Below are 22,709 nucleotides of genomic sequence, written 5' to 3' on the forward strand. Positions count from 1 at the left end.
TTCTGAATTGGACGTTGAAAATGAGCTTATCTCAGCCAGCAGAGAGGTCAAATCACAGTAATGCAAACTCAGTCAGAGACATAGATTTTCACTTGCAACTTGCTTTAACATGTTTAAGAGTGCATGAATTGTTAACTAAAACAAAAAAGAATGATGCATTTTATGGCTGGACCTGGTTTTATCACTTTCTGAATTGGACGTTGAAAATGAGCTTATCTCAGCCAGCAGAGAGGTCAAATCACAGTAATGCAAACTCAGTCAGAGACATAGTTTTTCACTTGCAACTTGCTTTAACATGTTTAACAGTGCATGAATTGTTGTCTAAAACAAAAAAGAATGATGCAATTTATGGCTGGATCTGGTTTTATCACTTTCTGAATTGGACGTTGAAAATGAGCTTATCTCAGCCAGCAGAGAGGTCAAATCACAGTAATGCAAACTCAGTCAGAGACATAGATTTTCACTTGCAACTTGCTTTAACATGTTTAAGAGTGCATGAATTGTTAACTAAAACAAAAAAGAATGATGCATTTTATGGCTGGATCTGGTTTTATCACTTTCTGAATTGGACGTTAAAAAAATGAGCTTATCTCAGCCAGCAGAGAGGTCAAATCACAGTAATGCAAACTCAGTCAGAGACATAGATTTTCACCTGCAACTTGCTTTAACATGTTTAACAGTGCATGAAATGTTGTCTAAAACAAAAAAGAATGATGCATTTTATGGCTGGATCTGTTTTATCACTTTCTGAATTGGACGTTGAAAATGAGCTTATCTCAGCCAGCAGAGAGGTCAAATCACAGTAATGCAAACTCAGTCAGAGACATAGATTTTCACTTGCAACTTGCTTTAACATGTTTAACAGTGCATGAATTGTTGTCTAAAACAAAAAAGAATGATGCATTTTATGGCTGGATCTGGTTTTATCACTTTCTGAATTGGACGTTGAAAATGAGCTTATCTCAGCCAGCCGAGAGGTCAAATCACAGTAATGCAAACTCAGTCAGAGACATAGATTTTCACTTGCAACTTGCTTTAACATGTTTAACAGTGCATGAATTGTTAACTAAAACAAAAAAGAATGATGCATTTTATGGCTGGACCTGGTTTTATCACTTTCTGAATTGGACGTTGAAAATGAGCTTATCTCAGCCAGCAGAGAGGTCAAATCACAGTAATGCAAACTCAGTCAGAGACATAGATTTTCACCTGCAACTTGCTTTAACATGTTTAACAGTGCATGAAATGTTGTCTAAAACAAAAAAGAATGATGCATTTTATGGCTGGATCTGTTTTATCACTTTCTGAATTGGACGTTGAAAATGAGCTTATCTCAGCCAGCAGAGAGGTCAAATCACAGTAATGCAAACTCAGTCAGAGACATAGATTTTCTCTTGCAACTTGCTTTAACATGTTTAACAGTGCATGAATTGTTGTCTAAAACAAAAAAGAATGATGCATTTTATGGCTGGATCTGTTTTTATCACTTTCTGAATTGGACGTTGAAAATGAGCTTATCTCAGCCAGCAGAGAGGTCAAATCACAGTAATGCAAACTCAGTCAGAGACATAGATTTTCACTTGCAACTTGCTTTAACATGTTTAACAGTGCATGAATTGTTGTCTAAAACAAAAAAGAATGATGCATTTTATGGCTGGATCTGGTTTTATCACTTTCTGAATTGGACGTTGAAAATGAGCTTATCTCAGCCAGCAGAGAGGTCAAATCACAGTAATGCAAACTCAGTCAGAGACATAGATTTTCACCTGCAACTTGCTTTAACATGTTTAACAGTGCATGAAATGTTGTCTAAAACAAAAAAGAATGATGCATTTTATGGCTGGATCTGTTTTATCAGTTTCTGAATTGGACGTTGAAAATGAGCTTATCTCAGCCAGCAGAGAGGTCAAATCACAGTAATGCAAACTCAGTCAGAGACATAGATTTTCACTTGCAACTTGCTTTAACATGTTTAACAGTGCATGAATTGTTGTCTAAAACAAAAACGAATGATGCATTTTATGGCTGGATCTGTTTTTATCACTTTCTGAATTGGACGTTGAAAATGAGCTTATCTCAGCCAGCAGAGAGGTCAAATCACAGTAATGCAAACTCAGTCAGAGACATAGATTTTCACTTGCAACTTGCTTTAACATGTTTAACAGTGCATGAATTGTTGTCTAAAACAAAAAAGAATGATGCATTTTATGGCTGGACCTGTTTTTATCACTTTCTAAATTGGACGTTGAAAATGAGCTTATCTCAGCCAGCAGAGAGGTCAAATCACAGTAATGCAAACTCAGTCAGAGACATAGATTTTCACTTGCAACTTGCTTTAACATGTTTAACAGTGCATGAAATGTTGTCTAAAACAAAAAAGAATGATGCATTTTATGGCTGGATCTGTTTTTATCACTTTTTGAATTGGACGTTGAAAATGAGCTTATCTCAGCCAGCAGAGAGGTCAAATCACAGTAATGCAAACTCAGTCAGAGACATAGATTTTCACTTGCAACTTGCTTTAATATGTTTAACAGTGCATGAATTGTTGTCTAAAACAAAAAAGAATGATGCATTTTATGGCTGGATCTGTTTTTATCACTTTCTGAATTGGACGTTGAAAATGAGCTCATCTCAGCCAGCAGAGAGGTCAAATCACAGTAATGCAAACTCAGTCAGAGACACAGATTTTCACTTGCAACTTGCTTTAACATGTTTAACAGTGCATGAATTGTTGTCTAAAACAAAAAAGAATGATGCATTTTATGGCTGGATCTGGTTTTATCACTTTCTGAATTGGACGTTAAAAATGAGCTTATCTCAGCCAGCAGAGAGGTCAAATCACAGTAATGCAAACTCAGTCAGAGACATAGATTTTCACTTGCAACTTGCTTTAACATGTTTAACAGTGCATGAATTGTTGTCTAAAACAAAAAAGAATGATGCATTTTATGGCTGGATCTGGTTTTATCACTTTCTGAATTGGACGTTGAAAATGAGCTTATCTCAGCCAGCAGAGAGGTCAAATCACAGTAATGCAAACTCAGTCAGAGACATAGATTTTCACCTGCAACTTGCTTTAACATGTTTAACAGTGCATGAAATGTTGTCTAAAACAAAAAAGAATGATGCATTTTATGGCTGGATCTGTTTTATCACTTTCTGAATTGGACGTTGAAAATGAGCTTATCTCAGCCAGCAGAGAGGTCAAATCACAGTAATGCAAACTCAGTCAGAGACATAGATTTTCACTTGCAACTTGCTTTAACATGTTTAACAGTGCATGAATTGTTGTCTAAAACAAAAAAGAATGATGCATTTTATGGCTGGATCTGGTTTTATCACTTTCTGAATTGGACGTTGAAAATGAGCTTATCTCAGCCAGCCGAGAGGTCAAATCACAGTAATGCAAACTCAGTCAGAGACATAGATTTTCAATTGCAACTTGCTTTGACATGTTTAAGAGTGCATGAATTGTTAACTAAAACAAAAAAGAATGATGCATTTTATGGCTGGACCTGGTTTTATCACTTTCTGAATTGGACGTTGAAAATGAGCTTATCTCAGCCAGCAGAGAGGTCAAATCACAGTAATGCAAACTCAGTCAGAGACATAGTTTTTCACTTGCAACTTGCTTTAACATGTTTAACAGTGCATGAATTGTTAACTAAAACAAAAAAGAATGATGCATTTTATGGCTGGACCTGGTTTTATCACTTTCTGAATTGGACGTTGAAAATGAGCTTATCTCAGCCAGCAGAGAGGTCAAATCACAGTAATGCAAACTCAGTCAGAGACATAGATTTTCACTTGCAACTTGCTTTAACATGTTTAACAGTGCATGAATTGTTGTCTAAAACAAAAAAGAATGATGCATTTTATGGCTGGATCTGTTTTATCACTTTCTGAATTGGAAGTTGAAAATAAGCTCATCTCAGCCAGCAGAGAGGTCAAATCACAGTAATGCAAACTCAGTCAGAGACATAGATTTTCACCTGCAACTTGCTTTAACATGTTTAACAGTGCATGAATTGTTGTCTAAAACAAAAAAGAATGATGCATTTTATGGCTGGATCTGGTTTTATCACTTTCTGAATTGGACGTTGAAAATGAGCTTATCTCAGCCAGCAGAGAGGTCAAATCACAGTAATGCAAACTCAGTCAGAGACATAGTTTTTCACTTGCAACTTGCTTTAACATGTTTAACAGTGCATAAATTGTTAACTAAAACAAAAAAGAATGATGCATTTTATGGCTGGACCTGGTTTTATCACTTTCTGAATTGGACGTTGAAAATGAGCTTATCTCAACCAGCAGAGAGGTCAAATCACAGTAATGCAAACTCAGTCAGAGACATAGTTTTTCACTTGCAACTTGCTTTAACATGTTTAACAGTGCATGAATTGTTGTCTAAAACAAAAAAAGAATGATGCATTTTATGGCTGGATCTGGTTTTTCACTTTCTGAATTGGACGTTGAAAATGAGCTTATCTCAGCCAACAGAGAGGTCAAATCACAGTAATGCAAACTCAGTCAGAGACATAGATTTTCACTTGCAACTTGCTTTAACATGTTTAACAGTGCATGAAATGTTGTCTAAAACAAAAAGAATGATGCATTTTTGTGGCTGGATCTGGTTTTATCACATTCTGAATAGAATGTTGAAAATGAGCTGTTCTCAGCCAGCAGAGGTCAAAATAAGCAGTAATGCAAACTCAGTCAGAGACATAGATTTTCACTTGCAACTTGCTTTAACATGTTTAACAGTGCATGAAATGTTGTCTAAAACAAAAAGAATGATGCATTTTTGTGGCTGGATCTGGTTTTATCACATTCTGCATTGGACGTTGAAAATGAGCTTTACTCAGCCAGAAGAGGTCAAAACAAGCAGTAATGCAAACTCAGTCAGAGACATAGATTTTTACTTGCAACTTTCTTAAACATATTTAACAGTGCATGAAATGTTGTCTAAAACAAAAAGAAAATGCTTTTTAGTGGCTGGATCTGGTTTTATCACATTCTGAATTGAACGTTGAAAATGAGCTTTTCAGAGCCAGCAGAGGTCAAAATAAGCAGTAATGCAAACTCAGTCATAGACATAGATTTTCACTTGCAACTTGCTTTAACATGTTTAACAGTGCATGAAATGTTGTCTAAAACAAAAAGAATGATGCATTTTAGTGGCTGGATCTGGTTTTATCACATTCTGAATTGAACGTTGAAAATGAGCTTTTCAGAGCCAGCAGAGGTCAAAACAAGCAGTAATGCAAACTCAGTCAGAGACATAAATTTTCAATTGCAACTTGCTTTAACATGTTTAACAGTGCATGAAATGTTGTCTAAAACAAAAAGAATGATGCATTTTAGTAGCTGGATCTGGTTTTATCACATTCTGCATTGGACGTTGAAAATGAGCTTTACTCAGCCAGCAGAGGTCAAAACAAGCAGTAATGCAAACTCAGTCAGAGACATAGATTTTCACTTGCAACTTTCTTAAAAATATTTAACAGTGCATGAAATGTTGTCTAAAACAAAAAGAAAATGCTTTTTAGTGGCTGGATCTGGTTTTATCACATTCTGAATTGAACGTTAAAAATGAGCTTTTAAGAGACAGCAGAGTTAAAAAAAAGCAGTAATGCAAACTCAGTCATAGACATAGATTTTCACTTGCAACTTGCTTTAACATGTTTAACAGTGCATGAAATGTTGTATAAAACAAAAAGAATGATGCATTTTAGTAGCTGGATCTGAATTTATTACATTCTGCATTGGACGTTGAAAATGAGCTTTACTCAGCTAGTAGAGCTCAAAATAAGAAGTACTGCAAACTCAGTCAGAGACATAGATTTTCACTTGCAACGTTCTTAAACATATTTAACAGTGCATGAAATGTTGTCTAAAACAAAAAGAAAATGCTTTTTAGTGGCTGGATCTGGTTTTATCACATTCTGAATTGAACGTTGAAAATGAGCTTTTCACAGCCAGCAGAGGTCAAAATAAGCAGTAATGCAAACTCAGTCATAGACATAGATTTTCACTTGCAACTTGCTTTAACATGTTTAACAGTGCATGAAATGTTGTCTAAAACAAAAAGAATGATGCATTTTAGTAGCTGGATCTGGTTTTATCACATTCTGCATTGGACGTTGAAAATGAGCTTTACTCAGCCAGCAGATGTTAAAATAAGCAGTAATGCAAACTCAGTCAGAGACATAGATTTTAACTTGCAACTTTCTTAAACATATTTACTAGTGCATGAAATGTTGTCTAAAACAAAAAGAAAATGCTTTTTAGTGGCTGGATTTGGTTTTATCACATTCTGAATTGAACGTTGAAAATGAGCTTTTCAGAGCCAGCAGAGGTCAAAATAAGCAGTAATGCAAACTCAGTTAGAGACATAGATTTTCACTTGCAACTTGCTTTAACATGTTTAAAACGGGGCATTAAATGTTGTCTAAAACAAAAAGAATGATGCATTTTAGTGGCTGGATCTGGTTTTATCACATTCTGAATTGAACGTTGAAAATGAGCTTTACTCAGCCAGTAGATCTCAAAATAAGAAGTAATGCAAACTCAGTCAGAGACATAGATTTTCACTTGCAACTTTCTTAAACATATTTAACAGTGCATGAAATGTTGTCTAAAACAAAAAGAATGATGCATTTTAGTAGCTGGATATTGTTTTATCACATTCTGCATTGGACGTTGAAAATGAGCTTTACTCAGCCAGCAGAGGTCAAAATAAGCAGTAATGCAAACTCAGTCATAGACATAGATTTTCACTTGCAACTTGCTTTAACATGTTTAACAGTTTATGAAATGTTGTCTAAAACAAAAAGAATGATGCATTTTAGTAGCTGGATCTGGTTTTATCACATTCTGCATTGGACGTTGAAAATGAGCTTTACTCAGCCAGCAGAGGTCAAAATAAGCAGTAATGCAAACTCAGTCAGAGACATAGATTTTCACTTGCAACTTGCTTTAACATGTTTAACAGTGCATGAATTGTTGTCTAAAACAAAAAAGAATGATGCATTTTATGGCTGGATCTGGTTTTATCACTTTCTGAATTGGACGTTGAAAATGAGCTTATCTCAGCCAGCAGAGAGGTCAAATCACAGTAATGCAAACTCAGAGACATAGATTTTCACCTGCAACTTGCTTTAACATGTTTAACAGTGCATGAATTGTTGTCTAAAACAAAAAAGAATGATGCATTTTATGGCTGGATCTGGTTTTATCACTTTCTGAATTGGACGTTGAAAATGAGCTTATCTCAGCCAGCAGAGAGGTCAAATCACAGTAATGCAAACTCAGTCAGAGATATAGATTTTCACTTGCAACTTGCTTTAACATGTTTAACAGTGCATGAATTGTTAACTAAAACAAAAAAGAATGATGCATTTTATGGCTGGACCTGGTTTTATCACTTTCTGAATTGGACGTTGAAAATGAGCTTATCTCAGCCAGCAGAGAGGTCAAATCACAGTAATGCAAACTCAGTCAGAGACATAGATTTTCACTTGCAACTTGCTTTAACATGTTTAACAGTGCATGAATTGTTGTCTAAAACAAAAAAGAATGATGCATTTTATGGCTGGATCTGGTTTTATCACTTTCTGAATTGGACGTTGAAAATGAGCTTATCTCAGCCAGCAGAGAGGTCAAATCACAGTAATGCAAACTTAGTCAGAGACATAGATTTTCACTTGCAACTTGCTTTAACATGTTTAACTTTGCATGAATTGTTGTCTAAAACAAAAAAGAATGATGCATTTTATGGCTGGATCTGGTTTTATCACTTTCTGAATTGGACGTTGAAAATGAGCTTATCTCAGCCAGCAGAGAGGTCAAATCACAGTAATGCAAACTCAGTCAGAGACATAGTTTTTCACTTGCAACTTGCTTTAACATGTTTAACAGTGCATGAATTGTTGTCTAAAACAAAAAAGAATGATGCATTTTATGGCTGGATCTGGTTTTATCACTTTCTGAATTGGACGTTGAAAATGAGCTTATCTCAGCCAGCAGAGAGGTCAAATCACAGTAATGCAAACTCAGTCAGAGACATAGATTTTCACCTGCAACTTGCTTTAACATCTTTAACAGTGCATGAAATGTTGTCTAAAACAAAAAAGAATGATGCATTTTATGGCTGGATCTGTTTTATCACTTTCTGAATTGGACGTTGAAAATGAGCTTATCTCAGCCAGCAGAGAGGTCAAATCACAGTAATGCAAACTCAGTCAGAGACATAGATTTTCACCTGCAACTTGCTTTAACATGTTTAACAGTGCATGAAATGTTGTCTAAAACAAAAAAGAATGATGCATTTTATGGCTGGATCTGTTTTATCACTTTCTGAATTGGACGTTGAAAATGAGCTTATCTCAGCCAGCAGAGAGGTCAAATCACAGTAATGCAAACTCAGTCAGAGACATAGATTTTCACTTGCAACTTGCTTTAACATGTTTAACAGTGCATGAATTGTTGTCTAAAACAAAAAAGAATGATGCATTTTATGGCTGGATCTGGTTTTATCACTTTCTGAATTGGACGTTGAAAATGAGCTTATCTCAGCCAGCAGAGAGGTCAAATCACAGTAATGCAAACTCAGTCAGAGACATAGATTTTCACTTGCAACTTGCTTTAACATGTTTAACAGTGCATGAATTGTTGTCTAAAACAAAAAAGAATGATGCATTTTATGGCTGGATCTAGTTTTATCACTTTCTGAATTGGACGTTGAAAATGAGCTTATCTCAGCCAGCAGAGAGGTCAAATCACAGTAATGCAAACTTAGTCAGAGACATAGATTTTCACTTGCAACTTGCTTTAACATGTTTAACAGTGCATGAATTGTTGTCTAAAACAAAAAAGAATGATGCATTTTATGGCTGGATCTGGTTTTATCACTTTCTGAATTGGACGTTGAAAATGAGCTTATCTCAGCCAGCAGAGAGGTCAAATCACAGTAATGCAAACTCAGTCAGAGACATAGTTTTTCACTTGCAACTTGCTTTAACATGTTTAACAGTGCATGAATTGTTGTCTAAAACAAAAAAGAATGATGCATTTTATGGCTGGATCTGGTTTTATCACTTTCTGAATTGGACGTTGAAAATGAGCTTATCTCAGCCAGCAGAGAGGTCAAATCACAGTAATGCAAACTCAGTCAGAGACATAGATTTTCACTTGCAACTTGCTTTAACATGTTTAACAGTGCATGAAATGTTGTCTAAAACAAAAAAGAATGATGCATTTTATAGCTGGATCTGGTTTTATTACATTCTGAATTGGACGTTGAAAATGAGCTTATCTCAGCCAGCAGAGAGGTCAAATCACAGTAATGCAAACTCAGTCAGAGACATAGATTTTCACTTGCAACTTGCTTTAACATGTTTAACAGTGCATGAAATGTTGTCTAAAACAAAAAAGAATGATGCATTTTATGGCTGGATCTGGTTTTATCACTTTCTGAATTGGACGTTGAAAATGAGCTTATCTCAGCCAGCAGAGAGGTCAAATCACAGTAATGCAAACTCAGTCAGAGACATAGATTTTCACTTGCAACTTGCTTTAACATGTTTAACAGTGCATGAATTGTTGTCTAAAACAAAAAAGAATGATGCATTTTATGGCTGGATCTGGTTTTATCACTTTCTGAATTGGACGTTGAAAATGAGCTTATCTCAGCCAGCAGAGAGGTCAAATCACAGTAATGCAAACTTAGTCAGAGACATAGATTTTCACTTGCAACTTGCTTTAACATGTTTAACAGTGCATGAATTGTTGTCTAAAACAAAAAAGAATGATGCATTTTATGGCTGGATCTGGTTTTATCACTTTCTGAATTGGACGTTGAAAATGAGCTTATCTCAGCCAGCAGAGAGGTCAAATCACAGTAATGCAAACTCAGTCAGAGACATAGTTTTTCACTTGCAACTTGCTTTAACATGTTTAACAGTGCATGAATTGTTGTCTAAAACAAAAAAGAATGATGCATTTTATGGCTGGATCTGGTTTTATCACTTTCTGAATTGGACGTTGAAAATGAGCTTATCTCAGCCAGCAGAGAGGTCAAATCACAGTAATGCAAACTCAGTCAGAGACATAGATTTTCACCTGCAACTTGCTTTAACATCTTTAACAGTGCATGAAATGTTGTCTAAAACAAAAAAGAATGATGCATTTTATGGCTGGATCTGTTTTATCACTTTCTGAATTGGACGTTGAAAATGAGCTTATCTCAGCCAGCAGAGAGGTCAAATCACAGTAATGCAAACTCAGTCAGAGACATAGATTTTCACTTGCAACTTGCTTTAACATGTTTAACAGTGCATGAAATGTTGTCTAAAACAAAAAAGAATGATGCATTTTATGGCTGGATCTGTTTTATCACTTTCTGAATTGGACGTTGAAAATGAGCTTATCTCAGCCAGCAGAGAGGTCAAATCTCAGTAATGCAAACTCAGTCAGAGACATAGATTTTCACTTGCAACTTGCTTTAACATGTTTAACAGTGCATGAATTGTTGTCTAAAACAAAAAAGAATGATGCATTTTATGGCTGGATCTGGTTTTATCACTTTCTGAATTGGACGTTGAAAATGAGCTTATCTCAGCCAGCAGAGAGGTCAAATCACAGTAATGCAAACTCAGTCAGAGACATAGATTTTCACTTGCAACTTGCTTTAACATGTTTAACAGTGCATGAATTGTTAACTAAAACAAAAAAGAATGATGCATTTTATGGCTGGACCTGGTTTTATCACTTTCTGAATTGGACGTTGAAAATGAGCTTATCTCAGCCAGCAGAGAGGTCAAATCACAGTAATGCAAACTCAGTCAGAGACATAGATTTTCACTTGCAACTTGCTTTAACATGTTTAACAGTGCATGAATTGTTGTCTAAAACAAAAAAGAATGATGCATTTTATGGCTGGATCTGTTTTTATCACTTTCTGAATTGGACGTTGAAAATGAGCTCATCTCAGCCAGCAGAGAGGTCAAATCACAGTAATGCAAACTCAGTCAGAGACACAGATTTTCACTTGCAACTTGCTTTAACATGTTTAACAGTGCATGAATTGTTGTCTAAAACAAAAAAGAATGATGCATTTTATGGCTGGATCTGGTTTTATCACTTTCTGAATTGGACGTTAAAAATGAGCTTATCTCAGCCAGCAGAGAGGTCAAATCACAGTAATGCAAACTCAGTCAGAGACATAGATTTTCACTTGCAACTTGCTTTAACATGTTTAACAGTGCATGAATTGTTGTCTAAAACAAAAAAGAATGATGCATTTTATGGCTGGATCTGGTTTTATCACTTTCTGAATTGGACGTTGAAAATGAGCTTATCTCAGCCAGCAGAGAGGTCAAATCACAGTAATGCAAACTCAGTCAGAGACATAGATTTTCACCTGCAACTTGCTTTAACATGTTTAACAGTGCATGAAATGTTGTCTAAAACAAAAAAGAATGATGCATTTTATGGCTGGATCTGTTTTATCACTTTCTGAATTGGACGTTGAAAATGAGCTTATCTCAGCCAGCAGAGAGGTCAAATCACAGTAATGCAAACTCAGTCAGAGACATAGATTTTCACTTGCAACTTGCTTTAACATGTTTAACAGTGCATGAATTGTTGTCTAAAACAAAAAAGAATGATGCATTTTATGGCTGGATCTGGTTTTATCACTTTCTGAATTGGACGTTGAAAATGAGCTTATCTCAGCCAGCCGAGAGGTCAAATCACAGTAATGCAAACTCAGTCAGAGACATAGATTTTCAATTGCAACTTGCTTTGACATGTTTAAGAGTGCATGAATTGTTAACTAAAATAAAAAAGAATGATGCATTTTATGGCTGGACCTGGTTTTATCACTTTCTGAATTGGACGTTGAAAATGAGCTTATCTCAGCCAGCAGAGAGGTCAAATCACAGTAATGCAAACTCAGTCAGAGACATAGTTTTTCACTTGCAACTTGCTTTAACATGTTTAACAGTGCATGAATTGTTAACTAAAACAAAAAAGAATGATGCATTTTATGGCTGGACCTGGTTTTATCACTTTCTGAATTGGACGTTGAAAATGAGCTTATCTCAGCCAGCAGAGAGGTCAAATCACAGTAATGCAAACTCAGTCAGAGACATAGATTTTCACTTGCAACTTGCTTTAACATGTTTAACAGTGCATGAATTGTTGTCTAAAACAAAAAAGAATGATGCATTTTATGGCTGGATCTGTTTTATCACTTTCTGAATTGGACGTTGAAAATAAGCTCATCTCAGCCAGCAGAGAGGTCAAATCACAGTAATGCAAACTCAGTCAGAGACATAGATTTTCACCTGCAACTTGCTTTAACATGTTTAACAGTGCATGAATTGTTGTCTAAAACAAAAAAGAATGATGCATTTTATGGCTGGATCTGGTTTTATCACTTTCTGAATTGGACGTTGAAAATGAGCTTATCTCAGCCAGCAGAGAGGTCAAATCACAGTAATGCAAACTCAGTCAGAGACATAGTTTTTCACTTGCAACTTGCTTTAACATGTTTAACAGTGCATGAATTGTTAACTAAAACAAAAAAGAATGATGCATTTTATGGCTGGACCTGGTTTTATCACTTTCTGAATTGGACGTTGAAAATGAGCTTATCTCAACCAGCAGAGAGGTCAAATCACAGTAATGCAAACTCAGTCAGAGACATAGTTTTTCACTTGCAACTTGCTTTAACATGTTTAACAGTGCATGAATTGTTGTCTAAAACAAAAAAAGAATGATGCATTTTATGGCTGGATCTGGTTTTTCACTTTCTGAATTGGACGTTGAAAATGAGCTTATCTCAGCCAACAGAGAGGTCAAATCACAGTAATGCAAACTCAGTCAGAGACATAGATTTTCACTTGCAACTTGCTTTAACATGTTTAACAGTGCATGAAATGTTGTCTAAAACAAAAAGAATGATGCATTTTTGTGGCTGGATCTGGTTTTATCACATTCTGAATAGAATGTTGAAAATGAGCTGTTCTCAGCCAGCAGAGGTCAAAATAAGCAGTAATGCAAACTCAGTCAGAGACATAGATTTTCACTTGCAACTTGCTTTAACATGTTTAACAGTGCATGAAATGTTGTCTAAAACAAAAAGAATGATGCATTTTTGTGGCTGGATCTGGTTTTATCACATTCTGAATTGAACATTGAAAATGAGCTGTTCTCAGCCAGCAGAGGTCAAAATAAGCAGTAATGCAAACTCAGTCAGAGACATAGATTTTCACTTGCAACTTGCTTTAACATGTTTAAATGTGCATGAAATGTTGTCTAAAACAAAAAGAATGATGCATTTTAGTAGCTGGATCTGGTTTTATCACATTCTGCATTGGACGTTGAAAATGAGCTTTACTCAGCCAGAAGAGGTCAAAACAAGCAGTAATGCAAACTCAGTCAGAGACATAGATTTTTACTTGCAACTTTCTTAAACATATTTAACAGTGCATGAAATGTTGTCTAAAACAAAAAGAAAATGCTTTTTAGTGGCTGGATCTGGTTTTATCACATTCTGAATTGAACGTTGAAAATGAGCTTTTCAGAGCCAGCAGAGGTCAAAATAAGCAGTAATGCAAACTCAGTCATAGACATAGATTTTCACTTGCAACTTGCTTTAACATGTTTAACAGTGCATGAAATGTTGTCTAAAACAAAAAGAATGATGCATTTTAGTGGCTGGATCTGGTTTTATCACATTCTGAATTGAACGTTGAAAATGAGCTTTTCAGAGCCAGCAGAGGTCAAAACAAGCAGTAATGCAAACTCAGTCAGAGACATAAATTTTCAATTGCAACTTGCTTTAACATGTTTAACAGTGCATGAAATGTTGTCTAAAACAAAAAGAATGATGCATTTTAGTAGCTGGATCTGGTTTTATCACATTCTGCATTGGACGTTGAAAATGAGCTTTACTCAGCCAGCAGAGGTCAAAACAAGCAGTAATGCAAACTCAGTCAGAGACATAGATTTTCACTTGCAACTTTCTTAAAAATATTTAACAGTGCATGAAATGTTGTCTAAAACAAAAAGAAAATGCTTTTTAGTGGCTGGATCTGGTTTTATCACATTCTGAATTGAACGTTAAAAATGAGCTTTTAAGAGACAGCAGAGTTAAAAAAAAGCAGTAATGCAAACTCAGTCATAGACATAGATTTTCACTTGCAACTTGCTTTAACATGTTTAACAGTGCATGAAATGTTGTATAAAACAAAAAGAATGATGCATTTTAGTAGCTGGATCTGAATTTATTACATTCTGCATTGGACGTTGAAAATGAGCTTTACTCAGCCAGTAGAGCTCAAAATAAGAAGTACTGCAATCTCAGTCAGAGACATAGATTTTCACTTGCAACGTTCTTAAACATATTTAACAGTGCATGAAATGTTGTCTAAAACAAAAAGAAAATGCTTTTTAGTGGCTGGATCTGGTTTTATCACATTCTGAATTGAACGTTGAAAATGAGCTTTTCACAGCCAGCAGAGGTCAAAATAAGCAGTAATGCAAACTCAGTCATAGACATAGATTTTCACTTGCAACTTGCTTTAACATGTTTAACAGTGCATGAAATGTTGTCTAAAACAAAAAGAATGATGCATTTTAGTAGCTGGATCTGGTTTTATCACATTCTGCATTGGACGTTGAAAATGAGCTTTACTCAGCCAGCAGATGTTAAAATAAGCAGTAATGCAAACTCAGTCAGAGACATAGATTTTAACTTGCAACTTTCTTAAACATATTTACTAGTGCATGAAATGTTGTCTAAAACAAAAAGAAAATGCTTTTTAGTGGCTGGATTTGGTTTTATCACATTCTGAATTGAACGTTGAAAATGAGCTTTTCAGAGCCAGCAGAGGTCAAAATAAGCAGTAATGCAAACTCAGTTAGAGACATAGATTTTCACTTGCAACTTGCTTTAACATGTTTAAAACGGGGCATTAAATGTTGTCTAAAACAAAAAGAATGATGCATTTTAGTGGCTGGATCTGGTTTTATCACATTCTGAATTGAACGTTGAAAATGAGCTTTACTCAGCCAGTAGATCTCAAAATAAGAAGTAATGCAAACTCAGTCAGAGACATAGATTTTCACTTGCAACTTTCTTAAACATATTTAACAGTGCATGAAATGTTGTCTAAAACAAAAAGAATGATGCATTTTAGTAGCTGGATATTGTTTTATCACATTCTGCATTGGACGTTGAAAATGAGCTTTACTCAGCCAGCAGAGGTCAAAATAAGCAGTAATGCAAACTCAGTCATAGACATAGATTTTCACTTGCAACTTGCTTTAACATGTTTAACAGTTTATGAAATGTTGTCTAAAACAAAAAGAATGATGCATTTTAGTAGCTGGATCTGGTTTTATCACATTCTGCATTGGACGTTGAAAATGAGCTTTACTCAGCCAGCAGAGGTCAAAATAAGCAGTAATGCAAACTCAGTCAGAGACATAGATTTTCACTTGCAACTTGCTTTAACATGTTTAACAGTGCATGAATTGTTGTCTAAAACAAAAAAGAATGATGCATTTTATGGCTGGATCTGGTTTTATCACTTTCTGAATTGGACGTTGAAAATGAGCTTATCTCAGCCAGCAGAGAGGTCAAATCACAGTAATGCAAACTCAGAGACATAGATTTTCACCTGCAACTTGCTTTAACATGTTTAACAGTGCATGAATTGTTGTCTAAAACAAAAAAGAATGATGCATTTTATGGCTGGATCTGGTTTTGTCACTTTCTGAATTGGACGTTGAAAATGAGCTTATCTCAGCCAGCAGAGAGGTCAAATCACAGTAATGCAAACTCAGTCAGAGATATAGATTTTCACTTGCAACTTGCTTTAACATGTTTAACAGTGCATGAATTGTTAACTAAAACAAAAAAGAATGATGCATTTTATGGCTGGACCTGGTTTTATCACTTTCTGAATTGGACGTTGAAAATGAGCTTATCTCAGCCAGCAGAGAGGTCAAATCACAGTAATGCAAACTCAGTCAGAGACATAGATTTTCACTTGCAACTTGCTTTAACATGTTTAACAGTGCATGAATTGTTGTCTAAAACAAAAAAGAATGATGCATTTTATGGCTGGATCTGGTTTTATCACTTTCTGAATTGGACGTTGAAAATGAGCTTATCTCAGCCAGCAGAGAGGTCAAATCACAGTAATGCAAACTTAGTCAGAGACATAGATTTTCACTTGCAACTTGCTTTAACATGTTTAACAGTGCATGAATTGTTGTCTAAAACAAAAAAGAATGATGCATTTTATGGCTGGATCTGGTTTTATCACTTTCTGAATTGGACGTTGAAAATGAGCTTATCTCAGCCAGCAGAGAGGTCAAATCACAGTAATGCAAACTCAGTCAGAGACATAGTTTTTCACTTGCAACTTGCTTTAACATGTTTAACAGTGCATGAATTGTTGTCTAAAACAAAAAAGAATGATGCATTTTATGGCTGGATCTGGTTTTATCACTTTCTGAATTGGACGTTGAAAATGAGCTTATCTCAGCCAGCAGAGAGGTCAAATCACAGTAATGCAAACTCAGTCAGAGACATAGATTTTCACCTGCAACTTGCTTTAACATCTTTAACAGTGCATGAAATGTTGTCTAAAACAAAAAAGAATGATGCATTTTATGGCTGGATCTGTTTTATCACTTTCTGAATTGGACGTTGAAAATGAGCTTATCTCAGCCAGCAGAGAGGTCAAATCACAGTAATGCAAACTCAGTCAGAGACATAGATTTTCACCTGCAACTTGCTTTAACATGTTTAACAGTGCATGAAATGTTGTCTAAAACAAAAAAGAATGATGCATTTTATGGCTGGATCTGTTTTATCACTTTCTGAATTGGACGTTGAAAATGAGCTTATCTCAGCCAGCAGAGAGGTCAAATCACAGTAATGCAAACTCAGTCAGAGACATAGATTTTCACTTGCAACTTGCTTTAACATGTTTAACAGTGCATGAATTGTTGTCTAAAACAAAAAAGAATGATGCATTTTATGGCTGGATCTGGTTTTATCACTTTCTGAATTGGACGTTGAAAATGAGCTTATCTCAGCCAGCAGAGAGGTCAAATCACAGTAATGCAAACTCAGTCAGAGACATAGATTTTGACTTGCAACTTGCTTTAACATGTTTAACAGTGCATGAATTGTTGTCTAAAACAAAAAAGAATGATGCATTTTATGGCTGGACCTGGTTTTATCACTTTCTGAATTGGACGTTGAAAATGAGCTTATCTCAGCCAGCAGAGAGGTCAAATCACAGTAATGCAAACTCAGTCAGAGACATAGATTTTCACTTGCAACTTGCTTTAACATGTTTAACAGTGCATGAATTGTTAACTAAAACAAAAAAGAATGATGCATTTTATGGCTGGACCTGGTTTTATCACTTTCTGAATTGGACGTTGAAAATGAGCTTATCTCAGCCAGCAGAGAGGTCAAATCACAGTAATGCAAACTCAGTCAGAGACATAGATTTTCACTTGCAACTTGCTTTAACATGTTTAACAGTGCATGAATTGTTGTCTAAAACAAAAAAGAATGATGCATTTTATGGCTGGATCTGTTTTTATCACTTTCTGAATTGGACGTTGAAAATGAGCTTATCTCAGCCAGCAGAGAGGTCAAATCACAGTAATGCAAACTCAGTCAGAGACATAGATTTTCACTTGCAACTTGCTTTAACATGTTTAACAGTGCATGAATTGTTGTCTAAAACAAAAAAGAATGATGCATTTTATGGCTGGAYCTGGTTTTATCACYTTCTGAATTGGACGTTGAAAATKAGCTTATCTCAGCCAGCAGAGAGGTCAAATCACAGTAATGCAAACTCAGTCAGAGACATAGATTTTCACCTGCAACTTGCTTTAACATGTTTAACAGTGCATGAAWTGTTGTCTAAAACAAAAAAGAATGATGCATTTTATGGCTGGATCTGTTTTATCACTTTCTGAATTGGACGTTGAAAATGAGCTTATCTCAGCCAGCAGAGAGGTCAAATCACAGTAATGCAAACTCAGTCAGAGACATAGATTTTCACTTGCAACTTGCTTTAACATGTTTAACAGTGCATGAATTGTTGTCTAAAACAAAAAAGAATGATGCATTTTATGGCTGGATCTGTTTTTATCACTTTCTGAATTGGACGTTGAAAATGAGCTTATCTCAGCCAGCAGAGAGGTCAAATCACAGTAATGCAAACTCAGTCAGAGACATAGATTTTCACTTGCAACTTGCTTTAACATGTTTAACAGTGCATGAATTGTTGTCTAAAACAAAAAAGAATGATGCATTTTATGGCTGGACCTGTTTTTATCACTTTCTGAATTGGACGTTGAAAATGAGCTTATCTCAGCCAGCAGAGAGGTCAAATCACAGTAATGCAAACTCAGTCAGAGACATAGATTTTCACTTGCAACTTGCTTTAACATGTTTAACAGTGCATGAATTGTTGTCTAAAACAAAAAAGAATGATGCATTTTATGGCTGGATCTGTTTTTATCACTTTTTGAATTGGACGTTGAAAATGAGCTTATCTCAGCCAGCAGAGATGTCAAATCACAGTAATGCAAACTCAGTCAGAGACATAGATTTTCACTTGCAACTTGCTTTAACATGTTTAACAGTGCATGAATTGTTGTCTAAAACAAAAAAGAATGATGCATTTTATGGCTGGATCTGATTTTATCACTTTCTGAATTGGACGTTGAAAATGAGCTTATCTCAGCCAGCAGAGAGGTCAAATCACAGTAATGCAAACTCAGTCAGAGACATAGATTTTCACCTGCAACTTGCTTTAACATCTTTAACAGTGCATGAAATGTTGTCTAAAACAAAAAAGAATGATGCATTTTATGGCTGGATCTGTTTTATCACTTTCTGAATTGGACGTTGAAAATGAGCTTATCTCAGCCAGCAGAGAGGTCAAATCACAGTAATGCAAACTCAGTCAGAGACATAGATTTTCACTTGCAACTTGCTTTAACATGTTTAACAGTGCATGAAATGTTGTCTAAAACAAAAAAGAATGATGCATTTTATGGCTGGATCTGTTTTATTACTTTCTGAATTGGACGTTGAAAATGAGCTTATCTCAGCCAGCAGAGAGGTCAAACCACAGTAATGCAAACTCAGTCAGAGACATAGATTTTCACCTGCAACTTGCTTTAACATGTTTAACAGTGCATGAATTGTTGTCTAAAACAAAAAAGAATGATGCATTTTATGGCTGGATCTGGTTTTATCACTTTCTGAATTGGACGTTGAAAATGAGCTTATCTCAGCCAGCAGAGAGGTCAAATCACAGTAATGCAAACTCAGTCAGAGACATAGATTTTCACTTGCAACTTGCTTTAACATGTTTAACAGTGCATGAATTGTTAACTAAAACAAAAAAGAATGATGCATTTTATGGCTGGACCTGGTTTTATCACTTTCTGAATTGGACGTTGAAAATGAGCTTATCTCAGCCAGCAGAGAGGTCAAATCACAGTAATGCAAACTCAGTCAGAGACATAGTTTTTCACTTGCAACTTGCTTTAACATGTTTAACAGTGCATGAATTGTTAACTAAAACAAAAAAGAATGATGCATTTTATGGCTGGACCTGGTTTTATCACTTTCTGAATTGGACGTTGAAAATGAGCTTATCTCAGCCAGCAGAGAGGTCAAATCACAGTAATGCAAACTCAGTCAGAGACATAGATTTTCACTTGCAACTTGCTTTAACATGTTTAACAGTGCATGAATTGTTGTCTAAAACAAAAAAGAATGATGCATTTTATGGCTGGATCTGTTTTTATCACTTTCTGAGTTGGACGTTGAAAATGAGCTTATCTCAACCAGCAGAGAGGTCAAATCACAGTAATGCAAACTCAGTCAGAGACATAGTTTTTCACTTGCAACTTGCTTTAACATGTTTAACAGTGCATGAATTGTTGTCTAAAACAAAAAAGAATGATGCATTTTATGGCTGGATCTGGTTTTATCACTTTCTGAATTGGACGTTGAAAATGAGCTTATCTCAGCCAGCAGAGAGGTCAAATCACAGTAATGCAAACTCAGTCAGAGACATAGTTTTTCACTTGCAACTTGCTTTAACATGTTTAACAGTGCATGAATTGTTGTCTAAAACAAAAAAGAATGATGCATTTTATGGCTTGATCTGATTTTATCACTTTCTGAATTGGACGTTGAAAATGAGCTTATCTCAGCCAGCAGAGAGGTCAAATCACAGTAATGCAAACTCAGTCAGAGATATAGATTTTCACTTGCAACTTGCTTTAACATGTTTAACAGTGCATGAATTGTTAACTAAAACAAAAAAGAATGATGCCTTTTATGGCTGGACCTGGTTTTATCACTTTCTGAATTGGACGTTGAAAATGAGCTTATCTCAGCCAGCAGAGAGGTCAAATCACAGTAATGCAAACTCAGTCAGAGACATAGATTTTCACTTGCAACTTGCTTTAACATGTTTAACAGTGCATGAATTGTTGTCTAAAACAAAAAAGAATGATGCATTTTATGGCTGGATCTGGTTTTATCACTTTCTGAATTGGACGTTGAAAATGAGCTTATCTCAGCCAGCAGAGAGGTCAAATCACAGTAATGCAAACTCAGTCAGAGACATAGATTTTCACTTGCAACTTGCTTTAACATGTTTAACAGTGCATGAATTGTTGTCTAAAACAAAAAAGAATGATGCATTTTATGGCTGGATCTGGTTTTATCACTTTCTGAATTGGACGTTGAAAATGAGCTTATCTCAGCCAGCAGAGAGGTCAAATCACAGTAATGCAAACTCAGTCAGAGACATAGTTTTTCACTTGCAACTTGCTTTAACATGTTTAACAGTGCATGAATTGTTGTCTAAAACAAAAAAGAATGCTGCATTTTATGGCTGGATCTGGTTTTATCACGTTCTGAATTGGACGTTGAAAATGAGCTTATCTCAGCCAGCAGAGAGGTCAAATCACAGTAATGCAAACTCAGTCAGAGACATAGATTTTCACCTGCAACTTGCTTTAACATCTTTAACAGTGCATGAAATGTTGTCTAAAACAAAAAAGAATGATGCATTTTATGGCTGGATCTGTTTTATCACTTTCTGAATTGGACGTTGAAAATGAGCTTATCTCAGCCAGCAGAGAGGTCAAATCACAGTAATGCAAACTCAGTCAGAGACATAGATTTTCACCTGCAACTTGCTTTAACATGTTTAACAGTGCATGAAATGTTGTCTAAAACAAAAAAGAATGATGCATTTTATGGCTGGATCTGTTTCATCACTTTCTGAATTGGACGTTGAAAATGAGCTTATCTCAGCCAGCAGAGAGGTCAAATCACAGTAATGCAAACTCAGTCAGAGACATAGATTTTCACTTGCAACTTGCTTTAACATGTTTAACAGTGCATGAATTGTTGTCTAAAACAAAAAAGAATGATGCATTTTATGGCTGGATCTGGTTTTATCACTTTCTGAATTGGACGTTGAAAATGAGCTTATCTCAGCCAGCAGAGAGGTCAAATCACAGTAATGCAAACTCAGTCAGAGACATAGATTTTCACTTGCAACTTGCTTTAACATGTTTAACAGTGCATGAATTGTTGTCTAAAACAAAAAAGAATGATGCATTTTATGGCTGGATCTGTTTTTATCACTTTCTGAATTGGACGTTGAAAATGAGCTTATCTCAGCCAGCAGAGAGGTCAAATCACAGTAATGCAAACTCAGTCAGAGACATAGATTTTCACCTGCAACTTGCTTTAACATGTTTAACAGTGCATGAATTGTTGTCTAAAACAAAAAAGAATGATGCATTTTATGGCTGGATCTGGTTTTATCACTTTCTGAATTGGACGTTGAAAATGAGCTTATCTCAGCCAGCAGAGAGGTCAAATCACAGTAATGCAAACTCAGTCAGAGACATAGATTTTCACTTGCAACTTGCTTTAACATGTTTAACAGTGCATGAATTGTTGTCTAAAACAAAAAAGAATGATGCATTTTATGGCTGGATCTGGTTTTATCACTTTCTGAATTGGACGTTGAAAATGAGCTTATCTCAGCCAGCAGAGAGGTCAAATCACAGTAATGCAAACTCAGTCAGAGACATAGATTTTCACCTGCAACTTGCTTTAACATCTTTAACAGTGCATGAAATGTTGTCTAAAACAAAAAAAGAATGATGCATTTTATGGCTGGATCTGTTTTATCACTTTCTGAATTGGACGTTGAAAATGAGCTTATCTCAGCCAGCAGAGAGGTCAAATCACAGTAATGCAAACTCAGTCAGAGACATAGATTTTCACCTGCAACTTGCTTTAACATGTTTAACAGTGCATGAAATGTTGTCTAAAACAAAAAAGAATGATGCATTTTATGGCTGGATCTGTTTCATCACTTTCTGAATTGGATGTTGAAAATGAGCTTATCTCAGCCAGCAGAGAGGTCAAATCACAGTAATGCAAACTCAATCAGAGACATAGATTTTCACTTGCAACTTGCTTTAACATGTTTAACAGTGCATGAATTGTTGTCTAAAACAAAAAAGAATGATGCATTTTATGGCTGGATCTGGTTTTATCACTTTCTGAATTGGACGTTGAAAATGAGCTTATCTCAGCCAGCAGAGAG

Source organism: Danio rerio, chromosome 8, assembly GCF_049306965.1.
Source record: "Danio rerio strain Tuebingen ecotype United States chromosome 8, GRCz12tu, whole genome shotgun sequence".
NCBI lineage: Eukaryota > Metazoa > Chordata > Actinopteri > Cypriniformes > Danionidae > Danio > Danio rerio.